The 27,069-nt window shown below is 43.6% G+C and overlaps 1 protein-coding gene across 4 annotated transcripts in view; it reads right to left on the reverse strand.

The window, feature by feature from the left end:
* LOC110538107 (junction plakoglobin) overlaps window positions 1-22,216 on the reverse strand; it is a 59,283-nt gene extending 37,067 nt beyond the window's left edge. Inside the window, exon 1 of one of the 4 annotated variants that reach the window (XM_036938138.1) lies at window positions 22,057-22,216. The gene's annotated coding sequence lies outside the window, so the exon portion shown is untranslated. Of the gene's footprint in view, window positions 1-7,574; window positions 7,672-11,576; window positions 11,601-21,869; window positions 21,895-22,056 lie in introns of those variants that run through there. The other 3 variants (XM_036938141.1, XM_036938140.1, XM_036938139.1) reach the window with 3 other exon arrangements.
* Between the last annotated feature and the right edge of the window lie 4,853 nt (window positions 22,217-27,069).

Raw genomic sequence — 27,069 nt, forward strand, 5'->3', positions numbered from 1 at the left:
ACCGCAGCAGCGTGCTGAAATGAAAACAGTGAGAGTGAGGAAGACCATGACGAAGCCCAATCAGACTATTAAGTGTAACACCAGTCTAGGTCCTCTGAAGCGGTTATTGTGTCTAAGTCTGTAAACGTTGACAAAGGGCTCTCTTATCCGATTATTTTTGGTTGTTGTTGTCGACATTGGAATGGATCCTCTGGACCTGGTTTCTGGATGTGATTTGCCAGTTCAATAGCTCATATCAAGTGCTCTTGGGAAGGTTGAGGGATGAAGGTTTCTCTATTGAGACTGAACGAGAGCCAATAGAAATAAACCCTTACAGTGATTAAGCTCTCCCTTTCAAAAGCGTCTCATTCAGCGGACCGTAAGCTGCACTATATGATTTGACAGGGAGCCTTAAACTCTCAAATAAAATCAAAAAATATTGAAAAATAAACATCCAGTTTAACTGCAAACACAACACATCTGCAGTCTGACTACAACCCTCATCCTACTATTCCACCACAGGTCTCTTCCCTTCTACCAAATGGGCAGTCATCTCAAAGACATACCAAACCATAACATACAGTACATAATGATCACATGTACTCCATCTTGGACTGTAGCTTATTCTGTAATAGTCTCCTGAACAAAACAAATATGTCATCTAATTTGTACCATACTATTCACATTGTCCTCTCATGCCTTCCTTCCCCAATGGGCTGACATTGCAGCTGTGGTATGGTGTGTTGTTGTGTTAAAAGTAGAGAGGAAGGAATTTCCCTCTGTTCTTAACCTCCCCCTCCCACCCGTCCCCTCTGCTCTGTCCCCTCTGTAGGATTTTAACTAAGCACAGTGTGAGTGGAAGAAGATGCTAACCTAACCACCATCATAAGTTCCAGTCTCTCTCTCTCTCTCTTTTTCTTTCTTTCTCTTTCTCTCTCTCTCCCTCTCTCTCTCTCGCTCTGTCATGCATTTATTAAGAGATGAGCATTATAGAATATCTCACACCGATATGGACAGAGTGAGTCATTAGCCACTAGCAGCAAGTTTGCTGACATAGTATAATTGCAAGCAATGAGTGGGCCTTGTCTGCAGCTCCCACGCTAGTCTATAGTCTGTGTGTGTGTGTGTGTGTGTGTGCGCGTGCGTGCGTGCGTATCGGCATCTATGTGTGTATCAGTCAATGCACTTGAGGATATGTCCGTGTGCATTTACAAGCCAGTTAATGAGAACGAGGGAGAAGCATGGTTTAAAGGCCCAGAAGGTTGGGCCCAAAGCTGACGGAGGGGAACGATCAAAGCATCAGGTCTTCAGAGAGAGGAACGCGGAGGGCTTGAGCTATCTTCACTCATCAGATCCCTTATCCGTTTTGGCATGCCTTCCTGTGCTACGAGTAAATGGGAAGAGATCCCCGAGCCAACGGAGGATGACTTTAAACAGTATGAGTGGGAGGGTTGTGTGTGGCTAGCTCACTGTAGGTTGATAAAAGCTGAGGAAATGAAAATGAAAAGCAGGGAGGGATGGACACAGACTAGAATTCAGGCCATTGTGGTACAGTGGAGCCAATGCTATATAGATAGTGTGGATGGCACCACTAGGGCTGACCCTCAAAGGTCAAGGTCAGTAGAGCAAAAGCCTGGACATGGCAGAAAGTGTCTATAGGGGTTCAAAGGTCACTGGTAGGAGAAACATCAGACTCTGCAGTACGAGAAGGAAAAAAAAGGCAAATGGATGAGGTTCGGGGTGAGAAAGCCAGGCTTTACAGTAAATCAAATAATCAAAATGCTCTATTGCATTTCCTCACAACAGTGCAGTGCCTGGAGGACTGTGGGGGGACAGGGTGGGGGACAGGTTGTGCCCTGGCCATAACCACTTATAGCAGCTCTATTTACTAATTATATCAGTAAATGGGTGCCAATTTGCCCGACATGTTTTATACCAGGTTTTAGCCACATCCTTCTCTCCACACAGGTTTTGAATACCTTTTATGGATAACTAGGATGCGAGAGTCCAGTACGCAACCAGAAATATGGCTTACAAATATAATTTTGTTGGCAAAATTGCACGCACCCCTGCTAGCATGCTCCAAATAACATGCCAAAATCAACTCAGTCATTTTAAAGTAGAAAGGGGAAAAGAACATTGTGAACATTGTGAGGAATGCGGTGTGGTGTGAGTTTCACAACGACCCTCCAAACAGGACTTTCAAGTTCCATCTCAAGCTCCATCCCCAGCTTTGTTTCGCTACTCCCCCCTGGTACCAACCACAGCTAGCCTCTTCTTTGATTGTGCGATATGGGGGGACGAGCGTTTTACCCAGCAGATAACATCCTTTTTTGTGGCAGAACCTTTTATCCACGCTCCACACTCGGATAAGACATCTATCCAGTCCTCCTTCATACAAGGAAAAAAAGCTTCAGGGATCGAGATGAGGCGGCCAAATGTTTGTTTTCTCCCACTCCAGGTTTCCCTTGAAGTGTTGTTTTTAGTTCCCCCATTCCCTGCATTTTACCCTCAGCCCCCTACCACAGCCCTGAGGAACAGATAAACGGATAGGACAAACCAATCCCTGCCAGGCTCGGCTAAGAGGGGGACGGACTCTGAAATTAGTACAGGAGGAGAGAGAGAGAGAAATGAAGAGAAGGATTGAGAAGTCCAAAGAAGAGAAGAAAAACAGAGTTCTGGCTCTTGGTGGGCCGGGTGAATTTGTGGCGATTACACACTAGGCGTTAAAATAAATCAGCCGAGCGTCTAAACGGCTCGCTTTGGAATTGTGCCCACGGGATGGAAAGCAGAGCCCAACCACAGAGACCTCAGATAGAGAGAGAGAAAGATGGGGGGGGGGGGGGGTGAGAGAGAGAGCGAGAGAGAGATGAGATGAGAGGAAGAAGGGGTGCATGAAATGGACAAATAAGCAGAAAAAGATATACACAGAGAAGATGAAATAGAAAGAATGAACTAGAGGGGAAAAGAACGAGAGAGGGAGGGGTGAAAGAGAGATGGAATGTGAAAATTGGAGATGAGGAAAGAGTGACAGAAAGAGAGTGAGAGTGACTGAGGAAGACAGAAATAGTAGGGAGAGGGAGGCAGAGGGCTAGAGCCTTCATTTACAGGCAACATTAATCCAATTTTCTATATCGGATGGATGTAGAATTTACTTTCCCTCTGTTTGAAGGGAGCAGAGGAAATCCCCAAAAATCCTTATTGAGCGTGTCTGGAAAATAATATAACATGCACAGGAGAAAACACTTGAAGATACTAGCTTGCCTTGCCAAAAGAAAATGGATCTCAAATATCATAGAGAGAGAGAGAGAGAGAGAGGGAGAGAGAGAGGCCTCCAAAAATGTGTGTCTTAGCTGCACAACAGAATTCAGGAAGCAACTTATTACTGCCAAAACTCACAGTTCTTCCTATAAAAGATGTAGGTTGGTTTTCCAAATGAACGAGCTTGGTTTGCTAACAGGGACTACTTAGCCCCTCATCCACTGGTGTGTGATGCCAGGAGGACATTATGCTGTCGCTGCACTGTGTGAAAACCCAGCCAGCTTCTCAGCTTTGCATACTGAAGCACTACATGATGTCGTAGCAATGCAGCCAATTCCAACTCTGCCACCGACAGACTGAGCAAAAGACAAGGCAACAGAGAGCGTATGAAAGTGGAAAGCGGTTCAAAGGAGGTGAGGACCGAGGGCAAGCGAGGTGAGATAGAGAGAGGAGAACTGGACAAATAAGAGGGATAGGGAGAACACAATGAGTAGAAAAATAAATAGGAGAAGGAGGGATATGGCGCAATAGAGGAATGAAAAAGTAAAAAGAAAGAGTGTTAGGCAGGAAAGGAAAATGGTAGAGAAAAGCAAAGGAGATAAGGAACAGGGAATGAAGAGAGGAGAGGAGGAGTTTGTGAAGAGGTGAGAAAGTGAAGGAGGTGGGGGGAGACAGTGATGGTAATTGGAGAAGACAGGGCTTTCAATATTCCGAGCGAGGCGTCAATTGAAAAGAGTCGTCGATTGAAAAGGAGTCGACGGGCTCACTGGAGGGGCCTGGCTTGGTACACATCCTCTCACTGGAGACACACGGGTTATAGACTACTGGGGCCTGCCTGAACACACACACACCATACACATGCGCTTATGCAAACACACATGTACACATGTACACACGCATGCACACGCTACTTTTCTTTCACAGCGACAAAGCAGTGATTCAAATGGTGCCTATCTAACTGCAATGCTCCCCACTGACATTTCATGCTACATTTTAGCACAAAACATTCTAGAAAAAAAATATATATATATTCTGAACAAAACATGTTTTCCTCCTTTTGCAACCACCTCATTTCTATTTCAACAAGTCTAAGTCCTCTCATCATCTCTACCTCCCGCTCTCTCTCTGTCCTGTCTAGATCTGTCTCTTTCTCCTCCTGTCTTCCTCTCTCCTCTACTCACCTCTCCCTTCTGCCCTCCTTTCTTCTTAGATCATGTGGGAGCTGTCCTTGACCAGAGAGAAACTGGCTCTGTCAGATAGAGATAAAAGTGTGTGTGTGTATATATATATGTGTGCGTGTGTGCGTGCGTGTGTGTGAGAGAGAGCGAGCCTCAGGGGGTGGCATTGTGGCCTGCAATACGTCACTCTTTCCTTCAAAAATCCCCGATAAGCACACAAAACACAGCACCGAATTATCTGAGGTCATGTCTCTTAACCACTGTCGCCACTGCTTTGTTCTCATGCGCACACACACACACACACACACACACACACACACACACACACACACACACACACACACACACACACACACACACACACACAATATGTTTTTTTTAATCAAAATGCCTTCTGGAACATGTGAACTTTCATGTGCCTTAATAACAAACTTGTATTTTATCTGTAAATACAAATAAAATTGTTCAATTACGGGCCTAGTAGGTTTAGCCACAGAAAAAGACAGGAACCTTCCCGCTAGCCATGATTGGCTGAGATAATGGATAGGCTGGGCATGCCGAGAGATGAGTTCAGATTAGTATGCCATGTAGCATGCTTCTGTCTATAACATGAGCTGCTCTGTATGTGTAGATAATCCTTTCTACCATGTCTTTTTTGAAAGATGTCATGAGGAACTGAAAAGGTGCTGTCCTGAATTTAACAGGCACTATCGACAAAGATCAGTGGGGAAAAGTTGTGATGGAATACTTTCTGAAGGACGATCGTGCCATGCTGACTCTCTCTGACTCTGAAAATGAATCAGACGATGAGGAAATCCCTGATTTAGGTAAAACACATTTTCGTTGAAGCAGTCGTTGTAGAGTCTTCTGGTGACAGTGATGGGGAAGAAGCGGCGATCAACAGCGTGGTTGTCATGGAAGAAGTTGACCGAGTTTTGAAATCAGTGGAACGCCCAGTGGAAGCAGAGAATAACAGCTAAGGAGACTGAGAAAATTCTGCCGTTTGATTGAAAATATGCAGAGGGAGTCGAAAAGAGAACACAGAAGGCTGTATAAAACACCTGTCTTCGGGTTACATCTTCAAACTAAGGGCAACCATGGCATCCATGACAGAGAGGGAGAAGCGTTCATCCGTCTAGTTAGGTACAATTTCAGATATTATACATGTTTAGTCAGAAAGTAATTTACCTTGCAAGTTAAAGCATACTGTTAGCTAGCTAACGTTAGCTGGCTGGCTTGCTAGCTAACGTTATATGTCAAATGTGTACTGTTGGGGGTACTGGAGGACCAGGAATGGGAAACACTGGATTAGGATATAAACCAAGGACTAGATCAAGTGTATTTTTGCTACTACTTTCACCTCTTTAAATTTTTGGTTGTTTACTACACTACCTTACTCACTCTGTTTAGCACATGGCCTCAAATGTGAATACTTAAAGAGATGGGTGGGGCTAAGGCTTAAGAGGGTGTGAATGATGTATGTAGACCAGTGGCGGTCGGTGCCGTTCAAGATGCAGCATATTGGATGGCTGTCATTCATATTCCATTCACCCAGCTCAATGTAACATTGATAGGTTTAGGCTATTACATGACAGTTGCATTTTCCCTGTACCCATCATGAGGTTGCTACAACATAGCTTATGACACATTCAATACCGCCTTGCACACTCTTGCCTGCATCTAGCCGATCTAGGGAGTAATCATTAGTCCAACAGTTGCAAATGTGAATTTTTATTGGACAAATTTAGGTATTTTTATCCCCGTTTCGTTCCGTTTGCTTCCATTTAACAAGTGTTTTTGAACAGAATCGGTGGAATGAATACACCCGTGATCACACGCAAACACAGTTCACTTTCATAGTATCCACATGAAAACAGCAACTATCTACGTGCTCTCCTCCTCGCACCTTTTTCCTTCGCTTGTGGGCATCAGTGCACAACACATCATCTGTCTGTGACCAGACGAAAAAACCTTTCCAAGCCAAACCTTCATATCATGACCACTATAACCACCACACACAGCCTGCATCGTTGTCACGCCATAGTCAACATAGCTACTATAACAAATGTGTTCGTAAACCCTCTACAATCATGCAGTACAGTGTACAGTCAGAAAGCGGTGGCAATAAATTAATAAAACCAAATGCTTACCTTGACTTGGAAGAATCCCAGTGTTGGATAGCCATAGCCAGCTAGTTAACATAGCATCCCTCACTGTTTGAGCTGAGTGTTTGAGTGGGCTAAACTAGCTAGCTGCATTCACTAGCTAAGTGAAAGTAAGAAAAAATACAACCAAATATAGCTAGCTCTAGCTCTCACTTCTCCTTAATTTTGGAAGAAATTAATTTGTTCAAAACTGTTCAACTATTGTCTTTCTCTCTCTTTGAGTCAACTACTCACCACATGTTACGCACTGCAGTGCTAGCTAGCTGTACATTTTGCTTTCAGTACTAGATTCATACTCTGATATTTTGATTGGGTGGAAAACATGTCAGTTCATGCTGCAAGAGCTCTGATAGGTTGGAGGACGTCTTCCGGAAGTTACTATGTCTATGGAAGGGGGTGAGAACCATGAGTGCCATGAACCAAAAAGTGCTACATAGGACCGCATTCGAGCTGGTCGGTCACATATGGACAAAGCCAGTGGGACAAGAGGCCATTCCTAGACTAAGGGTCAGTACAGATAAAGAGAGATAAGTAGACCTCTGAGAGAAACATTTTAAGACTGAGGGAGAAGCTGCGAAAAAGACAGGGAGAGAGAGATGGACAGGAAGACAAAAGGGAAGAGATAGGTAGAGTGCATCAGTGGGGGAAGGGGGTCATTGATGGTAAGATAAAGAAGAAAGAGTGAGAGATTGCGAGAGAGAAAGAGAGAGAGATAGAGAGACAGCGAGAGAAAGACAGAAAGAGAGAGAGAGAGAGAGAGAGAGAGAGAGAGATGCTTGTAGGCCAAAACCTGGGCCCTCCTACGCCCTCCAGTCATCCTGACTTCTGTATGGCTCAGCAGGCCTACACACACACACACACACACACACACACACACACACACACACACACACACACACACACACACACACACACACACATCGAGAACAGAAGTGGGTGCGGTAGACTACAAGACCAGTGTATGCAAAGGCCATTTGAATAAGACATTAACCTGAAAACAACAGACGCTGGCTGTAGTGGAGATGTAGCCGGTCTGGTCTGGCCTGTCGCGGGGAGACCTGGCAGAGACCTGACAGCCTGCAGATACCCTGCTTCACTCACCCTCCCTCCCACCCTCCGACCCAAGGGGTTGGCACGGTAACCGCAAGGCAACGTGGGCAGATCTGACAGACGGGGCTCTCCTCCCCCCCTCGGCCTCATGGGAGAAATAATCCGCACACTGAGTGAACTCTTCCTCCACACACAGACAGAGAGAAACAGGGAGAGAGAGAGAGAGAGAGAGAGAGAGAGAGGTCATGATCAGATGAGCTCCTGCATTTTTCCCCATGTTCTTAAAAAAATATAGATTTAGAGTTAGATAAACTTTGATTTTTTTGTCAGGAATATATACAGGATGCTACCCTCTACAGCTAACCTTCAATCCAAATCAAAACTCAAAACCTCCAACCTGATTTTGGACAGAATTACGTAATCACCTGGAAGGTTTACAACTCCCAAAGAGTATTATTCCAACGCTATACAGCAAGTGAGCTTGAAAATAACAGAAACCCGAAAACACCATACAACCTGCAACTGAGTGAGTAATGTTTAGTCTGAAGCTATATTTTATTTCCAAAAGCCAAGAAGAAAATACATGACTTTATGATTACTGAATGCTAAATTAAGGCTGCCAAGCTTGATACAACTTCAATTAGCACTGACGTGTCAAGTGAGAGGTGTCAAAGCCCTTTAGCCCAACAATGGCAGGAGAGTCACACAGTGTACTCCAACCAAATGGAGAGGCCTTAGAAGCGCCTCCCGCTGTTCAGAGGTAATTAAAATACAGTAACCTGTGTATGTAAAGAATGAAAAGGCAAGAAAAGATCACAAAATGAAGCTCCTTATGGAAAATCAAGAGTCACTTTTTTGCTGACAATTATAAAAATGGGAACATCCGCAACCTCATCTTCCACACAGACCATCCCCTGGCATGGCACAGTGCTATATTAGCCCACTACCCCTCTGTTAAGAGAGGGGGTGTTAACGAGGGGTGGAAACTCAGGATACTAGACACTAGACAAGGACTCTGAGGTTTACAACTACCAAAGAGTATTTGTAAATAATCCCCCCCCCCCCACGCCAAGAGGACCTACATCCAGACCACAACACCACCAGCCACATACACACACCCACCCCAACTAATCAATAACCCCAAAGTCAACCATGCCCACACCCCATTTAGGCCCCCTCAGATCAGATCTATGCCCCTCCTGCCCACCCCATGCACCGCACCCCTGCATGGAAGTCACACATATGTCCAGGCCGTGAGCGGGCAAACAGGCCCAACCCCCACTCTTACACTAGCCCAAGCCAATGGCATGTACCAGATGCTCAGCAGGCTCTGCTCACACTTACTGGCCTGAGGCCAAACCATACGACCAACAACATTGGACACTTTATGGAACACAAAGCCTTCACTATCTCATCCTGGAATATCCAAGGCCTGAGGTCATCTGCCTTTGGCCTAAAGAGCAGGAACCTGGACTTCATTAAAGAAATTGTAAATACAGACATTGTCAACCTACAAGAAACCTGGTATAGAGGAGACGGACCCACTGGTTGCCCTCTAGGTTACGGAGAGCTGGTAGTCCCATCCACCAAACTACCAGGTGTGAAACAGGGAAGGGACTCAGGGGGTATGCTAATTTGATATAGAGCAGACCTAACTCACTCCATTAAATTAATCAAAACAGGAACATTTTACATTTGGCTTGAAATTCAAAAGGAAATGATCTTAACAGAGAAAAATGTCCTCCTGCGTGCTACCTATATCCCCCCACTAGAATCCCCATATTTTAATGAAGACAGCTTCTCCATCCTGGAGGGGAAAATCAATCATTTCCAGGCCCAGGGACATGTACTAGTCTGTGGCGACCTAAATGCCAGAACCGGACAAGAACCTGACATCCTCAGCACACATGGGGACAAACACCTGCCTGGAGAAGACAGCCTTCCCTCCCCCATATGCCCCCCTAGGCACAACATAACCAACACAAACGGGGTCACAACTCCTGCAGCTCTGTCGCACGCTGGGTATGTACATGGTCAATGGTAGGCTTCGAGGGGACTCCTATGGTAGGTACAGCTATAGCTCATCTCTTGGCAGTAGTACTGTAGACTACTTTATCACTGACCTCAACCCAGAGTCTCTCAGAGCGTTCACAGTTAACCCACTCTGACACCCCTATCAGACCACAGCAAAAATTACAGTCTACTTGAACAGAGCAATACTCAATCATGAGGCATCAAAGCCAAAGGAACTCAGTAATATTAAGAAATGCTATAGATGGAAGGAATGTAGTTTGGAAACCTACCAAAAAACAATTACGAAACAACCAATTCAATCCCTTTTAGACAACTTCCTGGACAAAACATTCCACTGTAATAGTGAAGGTGTAAACTTGGCAGTAGAAAATCTTAACAGTATATTTGACCTTTCAGCTTCCGTATCAAATCTAAAAATCTCAAATAGAAAACTGAAGAAGATGAACAACAATGACAAATGGTTTGATGAAGAATGCAAAAATCTAAGAAAGAAATTGAGAAACCTGTCCAACCAAAAACATAGAGACCCGGAAAACCTGAGTCTACACCTTCACTATGGTGAATCACTAAAACAATACAGAAATACACTACGGGAAAAGAAGGAACTGTAAATCAGCTCAATGTAATTGAAGAATCCATAGACTAACCACTTCTGGGAAAATTGGAAAACAATAAACAATCAACACCACGAATAATTAGCTATCCAAAATGGAGATGTATGGGTAAACCACTTCTCCAATCTTTTTGGCTCTATAACAAAGAACATACAGCAAAAACATATACATGATGAAAATACAAATCTTAGAATCAACTATTAACTATTACCAGAACCCACTGGATCTCCAATTACCTTGGATGAACTACAGGACAAAATAAAAACCCTACAACCCAAAAAGGCCTGTGGCGTTGATGGCATCCTCAATGAAATTATCAAATATACAGACAACATTGGTAATTCAAGGCTAAAGTGGATTGTTTGCGAGCCATTTAGGATGACTCAGTCAATTTTGTTTCATGTTCCAATCGATGCACGTTGACTAGAGCGCCTCATTGTTCTGTTCCTTGAGCTACCGTCATTATACCACAATGTGCCAATTCAATTAGGTTGCCATCCCCTATAATTCAAATAAATGAAGGCTTATGTCAAAACAATCAATGTGTAAACACAAAGGAGGAAAGGTGGAGGGGAAGTCAAGAAATAAATTGAAAAGCATTCTTAGAAACAGGGGGAGGGAATTGGCTCAGTAAATTGTGTCGTAAATACAGAGGCTGAAATAATCAACCACATCTCTCCTTTAAAGATGAATTGAAGATGACTCTTGTTAAGGTGCCATTTGATGGTGTGTGAGTCCTGAAATTGCTTTTAACTATTGTGCGCAAAGCAGCATTTTCACTACTGCGTGCATTTCTTTCTAAACCATTTGGTGTTGTTTTGACTAGTGCGAGTCGTAGCAGTGTTTTGACTAGTGCGAGTCGTAGCAGTGTTTTGACTAGTGCGAGTCGTAGCAGTGTTTTGACTAGTGCGAGTCGTAGCAGTGTTTTGACTAGTGCGAGTCGTAGCAGTGTTTTGACTGCTGTCAGATGTCAAGTTGAGTGTCAAGAGTGTCATGTCTTCAGTATGATGCTGTGTGAAGTCTTCGCACTAGAACTACCTTGTGGTATTCAGAATAAAGGGTACAGTTACCTCTTAAGACCACTACGTAGTGCACTCTTTAAAGCAGAACTGAACTCAAAAAAACAACTTCTCTAGTTGAAAATGACATATGTGACATCGATATTAGTCCGAAACATTTATTCCAATGGCAAAATTGACTAGAAATTGGCAAGTAGTTACATTTTTGTCATAAGGTCAGTATAATCCAAAAGTGAGTTTTGTGAGATTTGTGTACATGAGTTAGTCGTGACTTACTTAACGGTTGGGTTTTGATCTCGACAATACCGACTTGCCGACTACCATGGGATAAACAGTTGCAGTGATTGTGGTCTATCCAATCGTACAGCTGCACACAGACAGTGAGACAGACTTGGCCAGCAGCACAGCAGATCAAACTTGGTTTACATAATTGGTTTACATTGACTTGAGAAATACTGCACCAAACACCTTAGCTAGTAAAATTGCTAACTAAAAGCTCCTCGGCAAAAACATCCAAATTAATTACAGATTGCTTGAGTTATCGTAGAATCATTCTGACTATTTTGAGGAAGTGATACTGGCTTTGTTCCTATGGTGTCCAATGAGGGGCAAACTTAAGTAACTGCCACATCGAACCACACCCCCAAGACTAAAATCTTAATGAGCAACAGAAAAACATGCAGAATCCGTGCGCTCAGTCACTCTTTAAATCACTGTGTATAGTGTTTGTATAGTGTTTAAACTATATGCAGAACAATGTTTAAAATATCAGGAGTGTTCAGACTATTGCAAAAAGACCTAGGTTTGGTATATAAAGTGCATAGTTAAGTGGTTATGCAAAACACTAGAATGTTCTACAAGGTATTTGAACAACAGTGTCGTTTTGAATACATAGAGTATTTGGGTCAGACTATCGAGGGCAGTGTAGTGTAGTGTTCCGACAACAGTAGATGTGGGACAATACTGCTCGGAGCACGGGGGAGAAATCCTGGTCGGGGGGAAGTATAGAAATACACCAAACTGACAGGTTGTATAATAATTAGGCCTTACATAACCATAGGGATAATACACCTGCTTTTGACAACAGTGGTCATTATCCAGTATCCACTGCCAGTTCTGTCACTGAGCAGCACATACACAAACGCATTGTAAAATACATGCACACATAATAACAGGCATGCAGAGCACATATACCTACCTAAATGTGTGCCCTCAAATGTGTGCCCTCTACAGACAAGGCCACACACACGAACATACACGCACACGCACACGCACACACACACACACACACACACACACACAGTGTGCATGGAAGAGGACCAGAGCAGACCTCACTCTCAGTAGGAGACTATAGGACTAGCTGTTCCAGGTGTAACCTGCCATCTCTCTCACAGGTCCCTGACAGATAGAGTACAAGCAGCAGGGCTGGAGGAGGGAGAGAGCTGGAGACAATGTGTGAGGGTAGAGAGGGTAGGCACTTCCAGCATGGTGAGGGATGGGTTGGATGGGTTGGAGCGGAGAGATGGAGTGAGAAAGAGAGAGTGAACGAGAGACAAAGAGAGAGTATGGACTTCCACTATGGCGGGGGGAATGAGATTAGCTAGGCTGACTGCCTCAAACCAGTCTCCTATGAAAGGACCAGACACTGCTGTCAGCCTGAGCCCTGCGGAACATCAAACCTTCGCCCAACACCCCTGACGGTTAGCACGGCATATTTAACAGACCCTGTCTATTATAAACCTCATCTTCCAGGCAAAGCAAAGCACTCTCCACTCACGTGCACACAAACCAGTTTCCTTTTCACCACCACTTACACCAACTGTAACACCTATCATACTGTCACTGTCATGGTCCAAACCTGACGACAAGAGGACACTTATTAAACCGACACTGTCATGAATCTGCCGCTCACGATTACACCCGCTTCACTCAGGGAGAGAATTGACATACTCCACAGATGAATCATGGAGAGTTTGGGGGCTTGTCAAGGGAGGTGAGGGCTTGGGTGAGGTGGGGGGGGGGGGGGGGGGGCGTGTTGGCAGGCAGTAGTGGGGCTGCAATATCCCTGAAGCTTCGCTGAGGGGTGTGTGAAGAATAAGGGGTTGGGGGGAGAAGGGAGTCGGCGATATCGCGACGTGAGCAGCTGGTAGGGGATAAGCAGAAAGGCTCCACAGGGGAAGCGCCTTTAGCATGTCAGGCTCCGTCTGCAGGTTTTCCCTGATGATATGGGCGAAAGAAACAGAAAGATAATGTTGGCTAGCGCTCTTACACTGCTGGCAGCAGTTGGATGGATAGTTGGAATGTGTGTAGGTAATGGGGAGAGTGACAGGAGGGGAGAGAAGGGGGGCTGTGTGTGTGAATTTGTTTGAAGGGTTTCACTTCTAAGCAATTCTGAGTGGTCCAATTTCAATCACATTCACTCACACCTGCGGCTGGAATGTGCTGAAATTCTCCATGGCAACCACTGACATAGTCCCTTTAAATCTGGGCTCGTGATTTCAGAGGTACCATAAGAGGAAGGGGCCTTCGTTTTCATCTTGAATGGCGGCTTACCTTAAAAGTGTCTGCAATGTATTTTTTTGTTGTTGATTAAGTATAGTCTTTCAGTTCTGGCACTGAGGCGCACGCAGAACTCGTCTCACACTGTGCCTTTCCTTCCCATTTGATGCAATTAGTATGCTCCTGACATTCAGCCGCTTTAAAGGCAAAGTGATCCTTAAATTGAGCAATACCCTAAGGACCATTGCAGAGCTGCACTTACAGGGCTAAAGCTGTGCTCATACGGACGTTATCTTCGCTTTGATGAGTTTGTTTTTTAATTGGGATGTTTTTTTTTTTTAATTGGAGGCCTTGGCGTTGTTTCTAGTTGAGTTCAACTTTGAACCTGACCTAGTGAATCTTCCTTGACCTTTGAGGGATGTTGTTGACAATTGCTTTGATGCTATTCCACCATCAGAAGACCCCAACAGCTATTGGAGAAATGAAAGAAGGGTCCATTGATTGAGGCCTAAGATCATTCTCCCACAAAGCTCCCACATGTTGAGGCGGCATAACACTTGGTCATGCCAAGTATATGTTGCGGGGAGAGATGAAGTGAAGGGGAGGAGCATGCTATTCCCACCATCCAACCACGTATCACAGGTCTCTAGTAATGAAGAAGCCTTGTATGAAACAATCCCTTTGCATAACCGAACAGATTTACCACTTGTACACACCCAGGCCAGAGATCACACCCACACAAATACTCAGTCACACCAAATCCACAGATGTAGCTTGTACACACTTGACGCCACACTCACCCACCTTTAAGCGCGTACGTACAACAGACACACACACCAGCCAAATATGCAGATACCACACACGGATGTGACAACATACTGTTGTTACTAGTATAATTCGAGTACTAACTAACAAACTAAACCACAACACGAGACAACTACCAACACGCCAGACGGACGGACGAACACACACACACACGTTTAGTTCTTCTATCCTCATGGGGACCTAAAATGTATTTACAGTGGGGCAAAAAAGTATTTAGTCAGCCACCATTTGTGCAAGTTCTCCTACTTAAAAAGACGAGAGAGGCCTGTCATTTTCATCATAGGTACACTTCAACTATGACAGACAAAATGAAGAAAGAAATTCCAGAAAATCACATTGTAGGATTTTTAATGAATTTTTTTGCAAATGATGGTGGAAAATAAGTATTTGGTCACCTACAAACAAGCAAGATGTCTGGCTCTCACAGACCTGTAACTTCTTCTTTAAGAGGCTCCTCTGTCCTCCTCTCGTTACCTGTATTAATGGCACCTGTTTGAACTTGTAATCAGTATAAAACACACCTGTCCACAACCTCAAACAGTCACACTCCAAACTCCACTATGGCCAAGACCAAAGAGCTGTCAAAGGACACCAGAAACAAAATTGTAGACCTGCACCAGGCTGGAAAGACTGAATCTGCAATAGGTAAGCAGCTTGGTTTGAAGAAATCAACCCCCCCCCCCCCCCCACACACACACACACACACGGACTCCTGCTCACTCAAATACCTTATTATAACTTTATCCCCTGACAGTCTCTGTGGACCTGTGTGAACCTGGGGCCCTGGCCCGACTTCCTCCTGGTCTCTGGCACATGGGCAAGACGCCACACCTCTCTGAAGAGAAGTGATTTTGATGGCCAGTTTCAACAACAGTGTCAACAAACACTGCAAGACAACTGTAAAAGTGCTGTAAGCAATTTGGTAACCACTGATCAAAGCTATACACAGACTCTGGCTGCATTTTACACTGAAATGGCGGAAGGCAATATGAAACTCCACTTAATAGAGTGCAAGATGGGACTATAGACATGTTTCTGATAGTTTCCCAGTAAATTAAGCCTTGATCAGCAGTGGAGAGAAATAGGAAGATGGACGGAATAGCTTATGCAACAAGATGCAGCCACTGCTTTAAAAGCTTTACGTTTGAACTTCCAGTTGGTTCAATTTTCCACCTGACAAACACATTATGTCAGTCACCTAGGTAAAAACCTGTATCCGGGCTTCAGTTGGCTCAGGTTGTCCCTAGATAACTAGGCTAATAATCCATCTTGTGATGTGGTAGGCTATATTGGACACTTCACATAAGCATTCAGCCATCTAGGTATTGAAATACGGACGACTGGATTCACCTGATAACCTGAAAACTATCATGGGTGTTGAGATCTGCCCAAGTTTGACGTCAGTTGCCAACCAACCAGTTAGAAATGAGATTTCATTAGCACCCATAGCAACCTGGCTTACTGTCTTCAAAGGCTACTGCCGACCAGGATGCACGTGAAGATGTAATAAGTGGGGAAAGGAGGAAAACCATTATGATAGTAATTCAAACGAGAGGAATAGTTTGCCACATGGAAATGTCTATGGGGAGAAGAAAAAAGAGGAGAGGGAAAAATGCTGTAGCCTATATATCACAGGCATAATATGAGGGGGGAAACGAGAGCTGCTGAATGAGCAACTGAATGACAGCAATTTTATAGCATTTGGACAAGAAAATGGCCATACCCTATTTTCACAAGGGGATAATTATTAACGACTAAAGTGGCCGTAGTAGGTCCGCGAGAGATGGAGTGAGCGATGGCAGTTGATAGGTACTTGATAGGGGCTTGTAGAAAGCAAAGCAGAGCATCCACTGTCACAAGCTCTTTTAGCAACTTGTTTTCCAGCCTGATCTCATAGACTAGATGTAATATAGTCAATGAAAATTGGCAGGTAGCCTAGTGGTTAGAGCATTGAGCCAGTAACCGAAAGGTTGCTGGATTGAATCCCGAGCTGATAATGTAAAAATCTGTTGTTTTTTCCCCTGAACAAGGCAGTTAACCCACTGTTCCCCGGTAGGCTGTCATTGTAAATAAGAATGTGTTCTTAACTGACTTTCCTAGTTAAATAAAGGTACTCAAATTAGTATGATATGTTACGTTTGGTATGGTTACACAAAACAGATGGAAAAGGGTGGTTGGCCAGGGTGTGTGGGTGTATAATGCAAACGTCTAGCAAGTAAAGTTTGCGAGTTTGAATCTTATCATGGACAACTTTAGCATTTTAGCAACTTTTCAAGTACTTACTACTTTTTAGCTACTTTGCATGTTCGCTAACCCTTCCCCTAACCCTAAACTTAACCCTTGTAGCTAACCCTTCCCTTAACCTAGGATTGGGGTGGTATCCAGACTATCATAGCATCATACCGTCCTTTTCTTATACTGGGATATATGGTATTACCGGCTTAGTACACAAGGGAGGCGCCTCTTGGTCATCTATTACCAGAAGGCTAACAAAATTAGCACAAATAATAGTGAATTTCCATGGAGGCTGATCGCTAAATATGCTAACGAGCACAAACGAAAATAAACAAATTGCAAAGACAGGCAATCCAGCTCATAAAGTTATACACACGGTAGGAGCTACCGAATGTAATTTTTGGTGAGTTTGGACATGTAAAAGCGAATGTGAACGAGACACGTGCAAATTAACAACGTTTTAACGCATGCTTGTCTGAAGGAAGAACAGTACTGGCTCTGGAGCAGCATGTGTACACCCTGCGTCTTTGTGGAATCTGGAGTCTCTAGGGCAACGGGCCTCCCTGCTCTGCTCAGAGAAGATAGGGAGGAGAAGAGGGGCCGAGAACGAAGAGGATATTTTTTTTTTTAAGAAAATCAAGATAGTGGCAGCTGTAGAAATAAATCATCAAATGGATTTGACTTCTGAAACTTAAATGAACTAGCAAGTTAAATATAGGGTTTGGGTTAACGCAAAATTCTGCGTTTTTCACACATTTTTTTTTATGCATATTTTGCGGGGTTTTGTAAATGCAGGCGTAAAATGCTTCTTATTGTAATTTCTGTTTGGCATCAGACTAATTTTCTGCTTCAGTTGCCCTTCTCCACTCGGATGAGAATTCACGAACAGGCATTCTATCAGCAGACAGCGCTATGACTGAAATGTAGCTACTTTTCTCCGGTACTTTCGCGGTGTAGCCAGACAACTTTTCTTGGATAAATGCAAGATTATCTTTAAGCAAAACATTAGAAAATGTAGCTGGCTACATTCTTTCTATGATAAACATTAGGAATATGATGGCTATGCATCGATTTTGCAAAAAACAACTTGCTTTTTCTTTGTAAGCTCATTTACTTGTGTGCCTACCAGCCGAATAGTGTTCCACTTCGGTTGCCATGTGATGAAAATGAAGCTATTTTCTGCCGAATGTGTTGCACTAATGTATTTTCTGTGAAGGAAAACTATAGTTGCAAGTCCCTGATCACTCTATTGAAGAGGGGAAAAAAACACTTGACTTTCATTATTAAACGCGACCTGTCACTACACAGCTTGACTCACCTGCTTCCGCTTTCTCCCCTGGTGCTATTTACAAACGAACACTCGACTGGCTCAACTGTTCTGGGGAACTACGTCATCTTCATAATGTAAAATAACGTGACAGGTGAAATGAAGTATGCAATCTGCTTTATCTCCCAAGGTATTGCACAAGTTGACTACAGGTATTTACTTAAGTCTCTACAAATCTTAAAATGTATTGAAAAACTTCAAAGGAATAGTTTCAACGCTAACCTTAACCCCTTACCCTAACTCCTAAACTGAACCCTAACCTTAACCCTAACCCCTAACGCTAACCCCTAGCCTAGTCAACATTAGCCAGCTATCTAAAGTTAGCCACCTAGCTAGAATTCGTAACATATCATATGTTTAGCTAATTCTTAACATATTGTACATTTTGCAAATTCGTAACATATAATACGAATTGTAATTAGTAACATTTGTAGCATACCATACGAAACGTAACACATCAAACTAAATGGAGTGTCTTGGATTTACACACAGAATAATATGAAATGATTTTAGACCAGGTTGTGTTTTCAGAATACACCAAAAATCCAATCCAATTCCATTCACTCCATATGCCCCGAACAGGGTTGCCAAGTCCGTAGTATTCCCTCAAATTGGGCTACTTTGAAAACGCTGTTGGGGATGAAAATGTATTGGTCGTAGGTTGCAGGATTTTGAGCTACTACTACATGCACGGTGGCCACCATGGCATTTCTCTTCAAAAAAATACAAATCTATTCATTGTGACCTGCTGCTGCTGACTATCAGGCAATGAAGCAGGGGTATGTGTGTGTTGAGAGAGCACTGCAGTATTTCGCTTAGTCCACTATTGGCTGAGTCATGTGAGTGAGAGGAGACAGCAGCACACCTGCACATCGTGACAACTTTTTACCAGTTATAGGTAGGCTCTTTAACTTGTCATTTATAGGTAAGTGGAAATTTGAAGTGGAAGTTATGGAACTCCCTGGTGTGCTTCTGTTATGGGGAAAAATCCTCAATGAAACTGACATTAAATGTGGAGAATGATACATTTGCATCTGTTGGCCATCAAGTAGCCTATTAATTTACATGCCATTGTAGGCTACTGCAGGCTACCATTGTGTAGCCTACCTGGAGCTGGCAAACAGATTTAATAAATAGCCTATAACTTCAGTGTATTGTTTTTGTAACCTTGTGTTATTATGCAATTATTAAATGGCCATGTTTAGTTCATTAACTTGGAAGTTATAAAAGCTCTATCGCAATTGCCGATCAGTTGTTAGAACACATTATATTGACCGTAACAGTCAGTCAGATTAGGCTACAGGTAAAAAAAAAAAAAAATACTGGCTGTTGTTGACATGCAGTTCAGATCATATACATATTATTAGTATTTAATTCAGTGATTGAAATTATGACTCCATTCTCAGTAGCCTGTTCCATCAGGCTATTGGGAAACACAGGCACTCCTTACTTCGAAATCGCCAAGCTATTAATGTTGAATAAATTAGTATGTTAATTTGAACTAAGCAAGCTGCTAAAATGTTCAATTTACATCTGAAATAATATGTAGGCCTGTCAGGGGCAATAGGCTAGCTGTATCTAAGCAAACCATGGCAAAGTTGAATTACAATCATAAACCCAGATTTTAGTCTGTAGCCTATGCCTATTGAAATGACAACAATTCAATCTCGTAAATGGGCCATTTATAACTGATGATAGGCTAAAGGCTGTATCCAGGCACTCTGTGTCGCATCGTGCTAAAGAACAGCCCTTACACGGAACCCAAACGGGCTGCGTAAGTACGCCATCGTGCATAAATTAATTGTGTCCCTCTACACCAAATGCGATCACGTCACGCAGGTTAAAATATCAAAACAAACTCTGAACCAATTACATTAATTTGGGGACTGGTCGAATAGCATTAAACATTTATGGCAATTTAGCTAGCTAGCTTGCACTTGCTAGCTAATTTGTCCTATTTAGCTAGATTGCTGTTGCTTGCTATTTTTTCCTGGGATATAAACATTGAGTTGTTATTTTACCTGAAATGCACAAGGTCCTCTACTCCGAAAATGAATCCACACATAAAACGGTCAACCGAATCGTTTCTAGTCATCTCTCCTCCTAGGCTTTTTCTTCTCTTGACTTTATATTGCGATTGGCAACTTTCATAAATTAGGTGCATTACCGCCACTGACCTCGTTCATCTTTCAGTCACCCACGTGGGTATAACCAATGAGCAGATGGGTGTACGCAACAACCCATCGGTGTCGGTGCTAGGAGAAACTTGACTGTTTATTGATAGCAACTCAGGAATAACGGTGCATGCACCTAGGTGCCTGCTTCTATAAACCAATGAGGAGATGGGAGAGGCAGGACTTGCAGCGGGATCTGCCTCACAAATAGAACTGACTTCTATTTTAGCCCTTGGCAACGCAGACACTCGTTGGCACGCGGGAGCAGTGTGGGTGCAATAATTGAATAATATAGATTTCTAAATGTATTTTGCAACGCGAGTTGTGTAGTCAGCCTGTTAGCCGTGGTATATTGGCCATATACCATACACCCTTGTGCAGTCAAACATACATAGCAGTCAAACAAGTTACATCGACATCCATTGATGGAAAATGATTTGGCTAGTTTAATAAGGGCAACTTATCTGTTCTCTTGCAACATATTGAATTCATTAATTACAATTGCAATAATTCTTGGTATGGTAAAAGGGTTTATTGTATAAATGTGGCAACTCCTGTCTTGCTCTGAAGAAAAATTTGCTAGTTTTCAGGCTTTTTCTGCGAGTTTTGATGGGTCATTGGGCTAGAAATGTTATTAAGACCTGGCAACCCTGACTCCGAAACAGAAAGTTAAACATCGATTTTCCCTAAGAGCAAGAACTCCAATCCCTTTTACACATAGCCTAGTCTACAATTTGGAAACATGACTGACGCTCACCATGAGTCCTCGTGTGAGATAATTTGATATAGGTGTGGCACTTATGCGACTCACTCACGTATCGATTTTCACAACAAACACCACTACAAAATAACTTCTACTGTAATTTCAATGACCCTGACGGCATCGTCAGGGTGGTCACGCACAACGCACATGAGGACACAACTGTAGCATACGGTAAGGTAAGACTGAGCATATTGCAATAACCACACAAATATTTGGTGAATTGACAACAGGGTGAGTTTCAGGTTTTAGAATGAGCTAAAACAATAGTCTCGGCTACTTATACCAAACTAGTCATGCCTAGGCTATTCTACTCGCATGCATCCGTATTTGGAGATAGAGGTGCATGCACCGTTATTCCTGAGTTGCTATCATTAACAGTCAAGTTTCTCCTAGCACCGACACCGATGGGTTGTTGCGTACACCCATGTCACAGCCAAAGAATGTTGATTCAAAAGCAACAGCAATATTGCATAAGTGTGAGACAATTCTGGTAACAATTATATAGCTCAATGTGTAGCCTATTCCACCGAAACAAAATGTACCACATCTGGCAAGACTGAAACGCTCATCTGCTACGTATCATAGGAATGAATGTCAGGAAGGTTGGCTGGCTACATTCACGGACACAATAAAAGATGCCAGACAAACACGACACAGAGGGAGCATATCAGTCTCAGTAGCTGGCAAGGAATGTCACGTGGTATTGATAATGCTATAAACTACATCTGATCAATAGGCTACCATACCTATTCACAACACATCACAGCATCTTGTTGGAGAAAACACTGTTGCTCGAATATCTTTGATCGGAAGAGAGAACATTCGCTTTCCGAACACTACAAAACATGACATTATCTCAAATATACTCCACTAGGTTACAGCATGCGTCTGAAGCGACGCCCCAGAACGCCAATGTGTTGACAGGTTGGTTACCTTCCGCAATTAAATCGCCGGTTTCAGGACCTTCTTGCGCGCAGCACTCCGAGCATAAACTTTTCTTAAACCCCGTGTTCGCCTGCTCGTTCTGGAGCCCTCTGTTCCAAGCAAGTCGGGAATGTGTTGAGCAACGGTTCAGTGACAACGTCAATTTCTTGGAGTCTCCACCCATGGCACAAAGAGAGACCCAATAGGCGGGTCGTTGAAACGGTCATTGGCTAAATCAACAAATAGAGTGTTATTACAAGGTAATTGAAAAGTATGCGCAATATCGGTAACAATTTTCAATTCGTTCTGGAGTGAGGAATAGCCTAAATATGTCCTCTCCTTTATGTTTCTCCCTGCGCAATTGTGATACATCATGAGGAATAACTACCATCAAGAGACATTCAAGAACAATTTAAAAACAGAATATCTAATATGAAATTCACCAAATGTAATAATTCCTGCTAGTTTTCAATCTAAGCAAAAAAGACAACATTGAAGTTTCTGCTTTCCTATCACCCATACATCTCCAGAACCTGCCACCATAATTACACCCAAATGAAACATGTGGGCAATATCATTTAGCTCTTCTTATGTAAATCTAATCTAATTAAACTTTCAGTGCCCTCATTAGAGTTATGCCCAAATAATCCCTCTTAACTACTATACTCAGCCAGCCTCTCCACTTGAAGATTGTGATGTATGATTGTCACTGAGGCAACAGAGAAGCATTGTGAAAGTAATGAATCAATGTTTGTCTTATACAGAATGTGCCTTAGAAATGTGTGTGAGGGCTTCTCGAGTGGCCCAGTGGTCTAAGGCACTGCATCACAGTGCTTGAGACGTCACCACAGACCCGGGTTCGTTCACAACCGGCCGTCACTGGGAGTCCCATAGGGCGGCGCACAATTGGCTCAGCGTTGTCCGGGTTAGGGGAGAGTTTGGCCTAGGGGGCATTACTTGGCTCCTCGTGCTCTAGCGACTCCTTGAGGCGGGCCGGGCGCCTACAGGCTGACTTCGGTTGTCAGTTGAACAGTGTTTCTTTCGACACGTTGGTGCGGCTGGCTTCCGGGTTAAGCTGGCGGGTGTTAAGCAGCGCGGTTTGGCGGGTCATGTTTCGGAGGACACATGACTCGACCTTCGCCTCTCCCGATCTCGTTGGGGAGTTGCAGCGACGAGAAAATATTGTAATTGGATATGAGGAAATTGGGGCGAAAAAGAGGGTAAAAAAATAAACCAATAAAAATAAGTGTTTGTGTAGTTGTGTACTTGCAAGTGTGTATATGTGCATGTGTGTGCGTAGGTTAAGAGAGCTCAGAGGGCAGACGGGTCAGTTTAGGCCAGGGACACCCAATGTCAGTCTAACCTGTCTTTCTGCACCCACCTTCATACTCCATATATGTGTTCCTGTCATGTGTTCCACTTCATTGACCAGAGAACATACTGTACACTGAAAAACACTTAGGGCTTAACCAACTGGACCACAAATCACCAGCTCACCACACAAGGCAGAATGTGTGAAAGAAAAACTCCAGTGACAAGTCTCTGTTCTCTATGATGGCTATATCTAAGAGGTTGGATTCAGTCCTCTCCTGACCTGACACTTCTTCACATGGTGTATGAGTAACCATTTTGGTTTGTCTATCAGGTATCTGTTATGATATTTGGACATATTTCTGAAAATATGACAACACATGTTTGAGATCTAGTCACAAAATGACCATGAATCAATCATTGTTTCCGACAACAGTCTTTCGTGTGGCTAATATGAAGAAGAATAGTTGAATTAGAAGAATAAAAGGTTTGCAGCTAGTGTGCTGGAAGAGAAATCCACAATCTGTGAGAACATATACTACATGACCAAATGTATGTGGACACCTGCTCGTCGAACAACTCATTCTAAAATCATGGGCATTAACATGGAGTTGGTTCCCTCTTTGCTGTTATAACAGCTTTCAGTATTCTGGGAAGGCTTTCCACTAGATGTTGGAACATTGCTGCAGGGACTTGCTTCCATTCAGCCACAAGATCATTAGGGAGGTCGGCACTGATGTTGGGCGATTAGACATTGCTCGCAGTCGGCGTTCCGATTCGATGGGGTTGAGTTCAGGGCTCTGTGCAGGCCAGTCAAGTTATTCCACACCGATCTCGACAAACCAATTCTGTATGGATCTCGCTTTGTGCATGGGGACATTGCCATGCTGAAACAGGAAAGGGCCTTCCCCAAATGGTTGCCACAAAGTTTGAAGCACATAATCATCTAGAATGTCATTGAATGCTGTAGCGTTAACATTTCCCTTCACTGGAACTAAGGGGACTAGCCCGAACCATGAAAAACTGCCCCAGGCCATTATTCCTCCTCCACCAAACTTTACAGTTGGCACTATGCATTCGGGCAGGTTGCTTTCTCCTGGCATCCTCCAAACCCAGATTCGTCCGTCGGACTGACAGATGGTGAATCTTGATTCATCACTCCAAGGAACGTATTTCCACTGCTACAAAGTCCAATGGAGGCGAGCTTTAATCCACTGCAGCCGACGCTTGGCATAGCGCATGGTGATCTTAGGTTTGTGTGTGGCTGCGCGGCCATGGAAACCCACTTCATGAAGATCCCGACGAACAGTTATTGTGCTGATGTTGCTTCCAGAGGCAGTTTGGAATTCGATAGTGAGTGTTGCAACCGAGGACAAACTATTTTTACTAATTACACGGTTCAGCACTTGACAGTCCCGTTCTGTGAGCTTGTGTGGCCTACCATTTTGTGTCTGAGCCGTTGTTGCTCCTACATGTTTCCCCTTGCATGGTGTCCACATACCTTTGAATATATAGTGTATTTGTGTGGGTTGGCCCATGACAGCAACTTGGATTGAGAAAATTATCTCAACCAATTTCACACTGGGGTGCCCATCTAAGAACTGTGCTCGACCTTGTGACTTCCTTCTCATTTAATTGCCAGTTATCTGCTGAGACATTGATTGTTTTGCTACTTGACATGTTTCTCTGAATAAATGAGAAAGGGATTTAAAGGGTAGATAGATGTCGAAAGGTGAGAGAAAAGCACACTTCATAATGGGTTCAAATAAACACAAACAATAGCACGATGGAGTGTCTCAGAAAACAAATGAGGCCATTCATATTGTCTTCATTATTTAGTGAACGTTCAAACCCATTTCCGTTCGTTTTAAGGGCCTTTAATGCCAAATGTGACAGTGTGGGTGAAGTTATGAGGATTTTCTTTGAGCTATCTGCTTAGGAATGGACATTCCTCTTACGTTGGCATCTAATTGTGGTCAAAGTTCAAAGCTTCTCACTGTTAGGGAAGTGATGGAAAGGCCATGTGAGATATGAATGAAGAAGAAAATTACTTTTTCAATTATCACAGAGACACTGAGATTGATCTCTTTCCTTTATCCTAAACCCTGTGAGACACATACACACACACACACACACACACACACAGAGAGAGAGGTTGGAGGGCAAGATCAGCAGCAGTGCAGTGTCCCTGCAAGGCTACTACTCTGGTAGTCAAATCAAAGTTTATTCATCATATATGCACTGGATACTGTGTGAACTGTGCAATGAAATGCATTGCAGTAAATACATCCTGAGTGGTAGTCCAATAGAAAGGCGATAAAGACGACACATTAACATTTTGGCTTGTGTTAGCTGTTAATTAAATACTGCGTTTATGGTAAGACCTAACCATTTTGCCTAAACCTCTGGGGTTGGGGTGAGGACAGGGATTTGTTCTACTTCTAGACCAGACTTCACAACAATACCCAGGGGCGGACTGGCCATCTGGCATTTCGGGCAAATGCCGGATGTGCTGGCACGGTTTTAGCCTCGTCTGCCTGTCTAAATATATCTTGTTTGTGTGTGTGCAAAATGATCATTATCTGGTTAATAATTGGGGACTCAATGAATGCAATGGTCCAATGTGTTAGAAATGACAGGGCCAATTTTGGTCCTAGTCCGCCCCTGACAATACCCAACAGTTGTGTGGATCTTGGTGAGCTCCCAGTCCCATTAGATTTACTGCCCTGTTTTTGGAACAGATTGAGCAATATCTTTCTGTCAGCAGCAGGGGCTTTACTTTAAAACCCAGTCGTGAATGAGTCTGTTCCCAAACTCATAATGCACCAGATAGTAGGAGACTAGCTGCCTCATTCAGCTTACACATGGAGGACTCGACACAATCATCTCTCCTGCCTGTACAAGTCATGTGACGGCACAAAATGACACAAAAAGCTGAATTTCCCTATGATTATTGAAGGTGCGGCGGAAGTTTCCCCAAGTTTCCCCAGATTACCATGGCTGGTTAAGCATGACGAAAGGCCTCCATTTTGTTGCCATGGTGAGGAATATTACTCCCTGCCTGTGAGGAGATAGCAGCTAGCGTTGCATGAAGACCTCTCTCTCTCTGTTTCTTTATGCTTTCAAAAGTAGCTTCATTTCCGGAGTGGGGCTATTCTGTTCGCTGTGTCTGCGGACAATTACTGTCTTAATTGTGTCCGGATTGGTTGGGCAGATGAGGCCTTTATACGTATCTATCACAGACACATTAGCCCCAGCAGGAGCACTCACCATTGTTGGAGATTGGCATTAGTTAATTAAATGTACCTTGGACAGTGTGAATGTACCTTGGTTGAATATGAGAGTGGAAGGACAGTGGATTGCGGGAGTTTTGAGGGGTGTTCAATAAGACTGTTTTCACAGAGAGAGGCTGAAGGAAGAGGCAACTTGGAACAGATTGTCTGAATGTGTGGTTGACGCAGTGCTGTAGCTGTGCCACTATTAGTCCACTGGCCAACTGTTGCTTCTCTTCCTGCTACAAACACAATAACTTATGTTGAAGACCAAAGAGTCTCCATTTGGGCTCCAGAGTGGTGCAGCGGTCTAAGGCACTGCATCTCAGTGCTAGAGGCGTCAGTACAGACCCTGGTTCGATCCCGGGCTGGATCCCAACCGGCCATGATCGGGAGTCCCATAGGGCGGCACACAATTGGCCGAGCGCCGTCCGGGTTA

The sequence above is a fragment of the Oncorhynchus mykiss genome, chromosome 12 (genome assembly GCF_013265735.2).
Source record: "Oncorhynchus mykiss isolate Arlee chromosome 12, USDA_OmykA_1.1, whole genome shotgun sequence".
Taxonomy (NCBI): domain Eukaryota; kingdom Metazoa; phylum Chordata; class Actinopteri; order Salmoniformes; family Salmonidae; genus Oncorhynchus; species Oncorhynchus mykiss.